The sequence below is a fragment of the Sinohyriopsis cumingii genome, chromosome 1, assembly GCF_028554795.1.
Source record: "Sinohyriopsis cumingii isolate HCF-2022 chromosome 1, ASM2855479v2, whole genome shotgun sequence".
Classification (NCBI taxonomy): Eukaryota; Metazoa; Mollusca; class Bivalvia; order Unionida; family Unionidae; genus Sinohyriopsis; species Sinohyriopsis cumingii.
Genome location: NC_142961.1, coordinates 189,307,656 through 189,317,242, shown reverse-complemented (window position 1 = coordinate 189,317,242; position 9,587 = coordinate 189,307,656).

Here is a 9,587-nt window from a genome sequence, read left to right as displayed (position 1 = left end):
TATTGTTCGTAAAGAGTCCACAAGGAATCGGCTGGTAAACGAAATCCCAGAAAACAAGTCCCTAAGACACACACCCAAATTGAACGGAAACAGTTCTTGTAATAATTGATGGTAATGATCCACGGTTTGAATATGGTCGTTGAGTTCCTTCCAAGGAATCTTTTCAATCACATGTGATAAAAGTCGTGGCATGGCAGCCTGTTTTTATATTCTCTATTTTTCGGAAGCAATACACGTACTTTCTAGCCAGAGATCTTCGTTCTCCAGTTGGAAATTTAAATGCTCCAAACTGTAACCTACACTTCAGAGTTCGATTAGAAGTTTCCTCTTCCACTAAGTAGATTCCACGTAAAATGTGTTGGTAATCCTTAAATTCGTCTTCCTCAATTCGTTGCACTAGGTGAATCTCGAATTAACCAAAATCACAACATGTCGATCATTGGCGACCTGAAAGTATTGAACAAGGTCTGACCACTGAAACAATTTCTGACGAATCAGTTCTCTTATAGCATTCAGGTACCAGTGGTTAAACATCTGGTGACGTAATGGATGCAATTGTTCTTCACGTTTCACTTGTATTTTGACCATTTCTCGGTAAATGCGTTCTCTCAACTCCACAGGCAAAGCACGAATGTTCTCTTGTAAAGTATCCATTCAGGGATTACTGATATTGTCCTACTAAAGGTAAATAGTGACAACTGGGAGACCATCGAGCATGTTCCAGGTAAGCCGAATCTTGTGGTTCCCAGTGGTGAAGTGATACACCGCAACTGAAGCACTTGACTTTATCCCCTTCGCCCAAGTAGAAAAATCCGGCTCTGGCTAATTCTTCGGGGGTTGGTCCTCCCAGATACTTAGGCCAATTTCCTTTGAACGATTGAAAACGATTTTCAAAGTTGCAGTATTCAGACAAACGCAGAGGGAACGAATATTCGTCTTTCACAGGTTCGTTTCAGTGAGGGAAGGGTGACATGGACAGGAGTTTACTCAGGGCTGGATGACATCCGTAGGGTGGTAGACGTGAAGGTTGACATCCACATTGACCATGAAACCCAATAAAGTGTCCGCGATGACCAGGGACATCGATTTTGCATCCATCAAGTTTGACATGCACAGCATCACTTTCCATGATAGGGGCAGTGAGAACAAAGTTCCCACTATGCTTTACGGCATCGCTAAGGTGACAGCGTACAGCATTGCTCCCATCGCAAGGCTCACAATCGCACTCGTCTGCAAACTCAGTTACGCAATTACAATGGCAACCGCATGAACACTTGCAGTTTCCTTCCGGTCATATTCCGTTGAAATGCATGGGTCTTATCCATCCAATATTAATCACACTAGGGGAAGGTAAAACTTTTTTACAATCCCCAAACTGAAATGTTGTCTCTTTCAAAGGATTCATCTTGTTCGCTTGGTCTTGGTAGTCACAATGAACTATCTATCTTGCCTATGGTTCCTTTTTATACTAATCGCAATGAAGTCTCAAGCTTGTACATCGTTCTTTTTTTTATGTCTTGTTTTGGAAGGTACCATCTCTAAGGTGCCGTCATAATTGTACCGTAGTGTAATGGGTGGAAAGGCCATAGAAAGATAAGGACAGTGTGGAGACCATCGAGTATGTTCCAAAATAGCTGAATCTTTATAGATACATAGATCCATTCGTAACTTCAGGCCACAACTGAAACACTGTACTTCGTATCCCAATCGAGTCTCAGGTCCCAAGTAGACAAATCCTGTTCTAGCTAAAACATTCGAAGTAGGTAATCCTTCCCTATCCGTAGGCCATTTTTGAAACGTTTCCAATCGACGGGCACAATCACAATAGTCAGGCAAGAAGACCGGAAAATGGTGGGGTTTGAACTTGGAGTTCTCATCGGGTTTCTCACTCGATTCTTGCTGTGGCGAAGTGATCCTTCTGGTCGGTGGCTATCCTCTTACAACCAATGTTTTATACCAACATGTCCATACGGCAAAGTAAAGTGGTTGGGCAGTTGCACTCGCTTCTGGTACACGATTTGATAGACTTTTTCCAAGGGTCGACTGACGATCTGGTGAGTGGGTAAACGTACAATCTTGTTCGGTTGATAGGTGGTCACTTTAAAGTGTTCATCTTTTCCAGACTGCAAGGCTTCTTTCAATACGTCAAAGTTCATCACTCGACTGGTGCGATAATTGAGTCAATCCTTTCACTTTATACTCCGTGTGCACTTCTCCTTGTTTGTTCCGGTATTCGTAGCCGTAATTTTTAGGACCGCCACTCGCGAAACTTAGAATCTTGTCGTCGGGATGCTCGTCTGTCCAGGCTCCTAAACGGTCTCCTTCGATGTTAGGGTGCTGTTGACTCGGGTGATCGATGTAAATGCAACTGTCCGTGTCAAAGTACAAAACGCGTTCCCCTAACAGTTCTAAAGCTTCGTACAATTTTAAGCGAGCATGAGCTGTCACGTAAACCGCAATGATGACATTTCCAAATTCGTTGGCTTCTACAAAGTCCAGTTCTTCTTCGTAACTGACTGAGATCAAATCATCGCGAACGACGTCCACGTGTTTCATGTATTTGGTTTTGTCGTGAATCATCCGGAAGTAGCGGGAAGGTTCTGTCAAATATTCAGTCTTGGGTAAACACGGTCGTTGTGCCATTTTACCCACAAGCAATTTAACAACACTTTGGCAAACGATCGCCTGCCTTCGTTTTTCTTGATGTGATCTAAAGTAATGTCTTCTTGTGTCCAGTATTTCTCTTTGAATGTCTTTCGTCTTCGGTAGACTAAGGAACACTCTTTGGCAATGGTGCAAGCTTCTTTCAAAGGATCTACCCCTCCGTGTTCCATGAACAGTTCTCGAAATTTTCCACAGCAACGTCGTAAAATATCCACGTCGGAACGACAATACTTTAGCATTTCTTCCTGAAAGTCAAAAGGGTCCGAGGCGTGAACGTGGTACCAAGCGTAGAAAGCTTCTCGTTGTTCGGTACGCATGTTGTCGGTGTCGTAATAGTGAGCCTCAGGCAAATGGGGTAGAACGGTATGTTGATTGGCTTCGGTATTAAAAAAGTGTGGAAAGTACCCTTTAGCCATTTCTGCCATTCCAAACGTTTTAGGCATTCGACTCAAAGGCATGGCTAAGTAACTGATCGAATCTTTAAACTGCACTTGTCCCACTTGCATGGAAATGATTTTGGCTCCGTTCAAAGTCACTTTAGGACGCTCGGTGCCTTGTTCCGTATAGTATCTCAAAAGAAACTGTCCATCGTATCCGGAGAAATTGTGAGCCATCACTGTGGCATGACAATGACAATCTCCGTAGCGTTCGATGTCCTCTTGACTCCACGTCTTGTCGATGGGGTCTACGACCCATCGGGCAAAATCGGCTAGCGTGTTCGGTCCCCGAAAGATTTTTTCACGTCCTCCAGGAATCTTGCTACAGTGAGGGCAATGACTGAAGATAGGTTCTTGAATGCACTTCTCGCACGCTCGATGAGCCACAGAGAAATTTGGAATGTGAATGCCGGTCTCTTGCATGCATTCAAAATCGAAAAAGATGAAATTCCATTTCTTCTTGTGGTCCTCATTTTCCTCTTGTTGGGGTTGGTATTTTTGCATTTAGCATTGATGTTCCAAGTCCACGATTTGGTGACAAATATGACATCGTTTCTTTCCTCGACAGACGTGTGCCTTGGTATTATTTGTACGTATGCCTTGTCCACACGTAGGGCACAATCTCAGGAGGTGACAAGCACATTTCTGTTGTGCACCTTGCGTTGTTAGATGTTGTTGGTAACAGGCAGGGCTGACAAACGTGCGCAGACAAGTAGGCCAATGCACTCGTTCTTGTCCTTTGTCCAGACAGGGTTGAGAGGCCAAACATCCTGAGCATTTCGATCCACAATGCTTGTGTTGCTCTCGATTGTCATAGCCATAGTCACATTTCTCACAGTAATAACTGTATCCCAGGAATCCAGGGACACTGGTAATGGTATCGAAATGCTCATAGTGATGATAGAGGTTAATGTATTTTCCATCCTTAAAATCTTGGCCTCGAAACAACTGAGACCCAAGCACTTCTTGAGGGTGTACTTTCAAGGTGTAGCGCGGAGCTAGGGCATCCAGCAATTTTTGCATTTCAGGAATACCAAAGAGTGTGACTTTGGTCAGGCCAGCTTGTTGTAACAGGAGTTCTGTTTCACTTCGTTGTTTGGCTCGGTCCGATTGTCGAATAGTTTTCCAGGCTCTTTTCCATTCTGCCGTGTCGTTCTTGTTGGCATAGGTTCGTCCCACCACGATAGCCCTGGCTAAACACATCTGGTCTTGAGGGTTGTTAATTCGGACGAGACTTGTTTTGGTGATGCGGAAGCTCGTCCACCAATAACATCTTTTTGCGTCCAGTCCCTTTGGGAGGAGAGACGTGGGTCAAAAACAGTGTCGCTTTTCCATCGGTGATGTCAAACTGGTCATTAGATTGTTGTACGTGTTCAATTTTGTCCATGACTTTGGAAGAGGTCAATTCTACAGGGCTACTAAACTCGATCCAAACAGGGGATTTCAAGCCGTCGTGTTGTATGGAAAGTCTCAAGCGATCGTTTTCTTTGGCTTGACATTGGTGTTTCAGTGTGGTGAGCAAAGAATCCCACACCTCGGTGATGAAGCCCTCTGCTCTCTCTAACGGTAGTTCGGACTTGAAATCTTTAAACTTCACCGTGTATTTGTAAACCGTGGTTCTAAATTTTCTAGAGGGGCGCTTTTTTGTCCCTCGAATGTGATAGTACTTTTCAGGGTTGACTAAGGGTGGTTGACTTTGTTTAGAGGAAGACTCTCTGAGCTTCGATTCTGGTTCACTCATGTCCTCTTCAAAATCACTGGCATGAATTTGTGCCAAGACTTCAGCCATGGTACGAGGCGATAGATCACGTTTCTTCTTCTTTTTTCTCGATTGGATTGGATCGTTTCATCTTGACTGCAAAAAGTCAAATGACTAAAGTTTAAACACCATGGGTTACTTTATATCCATGACAGACCAGCGTATATAAAGGGTGTGTGTCTTGTCCTTTCGCTATTCATTTCACTCTCAAACCGAGCAGAACAATGGACGAGACTACACAAATCGAACTTTTCATCAGCGCTTTGCGAGGGGTCATCCGAAAATTTTCTTCAGACCAGCCGAGGGACTACTCACCCTCCTTTCGAGATAAAAGTCAAGATACTTGCTATATCTGTCAGAAGAAAGGGCATTGGTCTTCAGAGTGTCCAGATCGTCAAAAAACAAAACAGAGGCTAAAAGAGACGAAAGTCAAGATACCTGTTATCATTGTCAAGAAAAAGGACATTGGTCTCCAGATTGCCCTAAGAAACAACAGGAGCAAGAAGAAGAGGGAAGTGATGGAGAAGAAGAGGAAGAATGCAGACAGGTGAAGAAACAGAAACAGGAAGGGAAGAAAGTGAGAATGAAAAGGAGGAAAAAGCTGTGAAAGTGAAGACATTCAAAAAAAGAGAGAGAGTGAAAACAGAAAAAGAAGCCTATGGACTTTTTAAAACGTTATGTGGTGTTGTGATTTGGATTGTAAAATTTGTACCAGAATAAACAGTCTATAAAACGTAAGTGTCTCTAGGTTATGATTTTTAGAATAAGAATCTACACTCACATGCACTCAATCATTCTCACGTACTATAGGGGTAAGAAAGGTTGTTTTTTTTTTTTTTGAGTTTTAATTGATGTTGGCAAATTGAAACACTTATCTCTTTTCGAGAGACATGGGTGGCCCTGAAAAGGGCCTTTGGGTCTTGGTGGGTTTTAAACAACAAATTTAGGAAGCAATCAACTTTAACTGTCTTAACCCTTTGCCACGGCCAAGGCCTACTTCTGGACTGCGTACTGTCGATGATGATGATGATTTGGTAGATAAGGGTGGCACAGTAGGTGTTGTCACAGGGTTGGGTTGTTTAGCTCTTGAAGTTCTTTTTCTCTTCGGTTGTAACAAAGAAGTCTGATACATTTGTTTCAGACTTCTTAACTCCGCTAAAATGTCCAACAGTATCGTGACCGTTTGAATTTCACCCTCTTGTTTCTTTGCTGCTGCTTATTGTTGTTTCTTTCTTATCTCTTCTTCTTGCTGCTGTTGCAGTAGGAGAAAAGCTTGTTCCGCTTCCTTTTGCTGTTGTTTAAATTTCTCCAGTTCTTCTTTTTGTCTTTGTTTAAAATTCTCCACGTGCGGTAATGAAGGAGGAGGTGGCGAAGGTTCCGGAACGAATTGTTGCGAAAGAAAATCCACAAAATCCCAATTCACCTCTTCTGGAAGTAAGTCCTGGTTCACTTGGGTAGTCTCCGTGGCCGGTGCACCCCAATTCATGGTCTTCTGAGTTTGCGCCACGTTTATGCTCACTGTGTCGCATGGATTGACTGCGCACAAACGCTAGTGCCTCTATATAGGACATGTGACGTCACGGACTGCTTTCTTCCGATTGGACAAAGGTTGACTGAATTTTGTAACGCGTTTGGATTGGTCAATGAACTCAATCCGTTTCAATCCTCCCTCTCCCTATAAATACCCCCAGTTTGCTGCATTCCTTCACCTGTTCTCGTCACCAACATGTGGACCGACGTGGAATCAACTCTTGTCTCTTCCATGATGTTTAGAACGGACTTACCAGTGTACGTCCGATCCTCATGGACTGTTGTTAGAATGACAGAAACGTATGTGTGGAAAAGAATATACGTGGAGAGGCAAGGATGTTTAATGAGGGTTCTCATTTATGGCCCTGAAGTAAGACAGAGTTTGAGGACAAGAAGAAGACCAATATGATGCCCTCTGTGTTAACGGCATGGTATGTTAACATAAACCCAAAGGCCCTTTTCAGGGCCCCTTCAATGCCTCGAAAAGACCACGACTTTCATTGCCTTTCAAAAAAAAATTTTTTTAAAAATGTTGTATCTATGTTTATAATTCCACCATATATTCCCATGTTCAATTCCCCTTTGAGGCTAGACTTGCCCAAAGACTTTTTCCCCATGTTAAATTCACCTTCAGGCTAGAGTTGCCCAAGACTTTTTCCCATGTTAAATTCCCCTTGAGGCTAGAGTGCCAGGCTTGTTTTCCCCATGTTAAATTCCTCTTGAGGCTAGAGTGCCGGGCTTGTTTTCCCCATGTTAAATTTCCATTGAGGCTAGAGTGCCGCAACACTATTTTAACATTAAACTCTCACCGAGGCTAGGGTGCCCCACATTACTACTAGCGTCAGCATTGTCAGCAAAGTTTATTGGTCGCCTCATATTATATGGTGTGCTGTCAGGGTGGTCAGTACCGTCTTTGAAGAACATCATTGTCAGACCGGCTGATATTGTATAATCATCTGAATATCTTGCTAGACCTATTACCGTAGTAGCAACATCGACATCCTTCTGAATTGATTCAATATTTCTTCCATTGATGATATACGTGGCACTGTCAAATAACACCATGATACCGTTGTTGACAAAACCATCTCTAACATCAGCTGCATATTCAGATCATCTGCTTTTATAATTTCACTTTCTACTTCAATAAATGTTTCATCGGGTAGGAAATATCTGCTTGTATCTTGAACTTGTAGTTCAACTCGCACGCTGATTTGGTTGTCATGTGTCATAAGAATAAAATTCATAATCGCGTATAGATTCATCTTTAAGAACTGGTGCGTCTATATCGAATGCTGGATCAGATACACATTTGAACATTATAATTGTCTAACACAAAGACCACTTCCAGCTGTCAAACTTGAAGCTATATTTTGTTCTGTTTCACCAGCCAACTCTGATAGTTTCTGGTTTGCGGCTTGATTTATTATTTTACTGACATTTGCAGGCATAACTTCAGTGCTGGCCAGTTTCACTGGTGGTTGTGGTGTTCTTTGTACTAATCGAGTTCATCTTCGTTTGACCGTTGAAAATGCTTTACCGACAAGATTTCCAATAGCATTAATAACTTTATCACGAACAGCATCAATAGCCTTCATTCCTAATTGTTTTGCATTCAGTACTACTTTTGGAGCAATCTTTTTTAATAAACCCATAACAGTATCACCGAGTCCATCTCCGTAAATTGCTTTGTAAGTTGGTAATCAAAAGTTCACTACCCTGACCATTACAGGTCCACATTGAGCATGATGTATAATCCTTTCTAATTACATACTGATTAATTAGTTGTTTTTTAGTCAATGTGATGATCATCAGCAATTTCATTAATCAGAGAATGATAAATGTTGTGATCCATAATACCGCCTGTAAATAATCTTTGACAAATATCAGAATTATTTCTGGCACGTTTACCTCCAGTCAGAACTTCTAATCTATCTACGTCAGGACAAGCAATAAGACCGCTTCCTTGAGTAGAAAAACCACTTCCTGTAGTGCCTGACTTAGGTTCGTAAATTTCATCAGGGTCATCAAGTCACTGTTTAGCTTCTTCAACGGTCATTTTTTTCTTTAGCTAGCTTTTTTATATATTTCATCTCTATGTACCATTGCTTCTTGTTTAAAGTCAATAAAATCCTGACTAGCAGTATCTAAAGAATCTCGATTTTAATGGGTGGCATATAATGTAGCAATCCATTTTTCAGGTTTTACCCATTCAAGAGAATCTTTATACACAAATTTCTCTCTATTTTAAAAAAAAACAGCAATACCTGCTGACTCTCCTCGATCATTGAGTAATTTATGATCTTTAACAAATATATTTCTATAAGCCCATGTTTTTGCTGAGGAGGTTGTGGTTTTTGTTGTGATCAAGGAATTGGTGGAGATTGTGGTTGTAATTTTTGTTGAGGAGGTTGTGGTTGTTTTTGTTGTCATTCTACTTGTTGCTGCAGTGGAGGAAGCTGATAGGAAGGTTCTTGCTGGGGAGGTTGCATTGAGGAAGGTTTTTGTTTATAATATTGTTCCAGTGTCTTATTATAAAGTCGTTTTATTTCGCTAAAAAATACTTCTATATTTTAGATCATTATCTCTGGCTTGCTTTTTGTTATAATATAGGTGATGTACCCGCTTGATGAAATTATCATCACTTACAGAATCATGATCAGGTTTTAAATATTTAGACTTATTAAAAATACCATCTAATGTCATACGAGATAAATCTTTTTCTTTAATATTTCCAAGCTCTTCAACAACACCTTCTCTAAATTTTTTAATCAATTCAATATTTTCTTTTTTTTACTTTAGGTTTAGGTGTGATAGCTTTTTTTATTTCACCAAGACCTTTAAGCATTTCTTTATCTGCTGGGGGGGGGAGGGAGGGGGCTGAGCAACAGCTATATCAGTTGGAAGTTTTTTTAAAATCCTTTTTGTTTTCTTAGTTCATTCTGCTATTTTTCTAGTAAGTGTTCTAACATTGGGCGAAGACCTTCAGTTGCTTCTGCAACTCTTTCAGTAACCTTTGTAATAGGTTTAAATAATTTTTCTGTACCTTCTGCATATTCAACTTGAGATTCTTTAAGTTTCTGTCTAAAAGAATCATGAACAGGCAAAAACTTTTTGATTGCTTCCGATCTTTCTCTAGCTAATCTAGCTGTATAAGATTCAGCACCAGGTGCCATTACTGATATATAAACAATTAT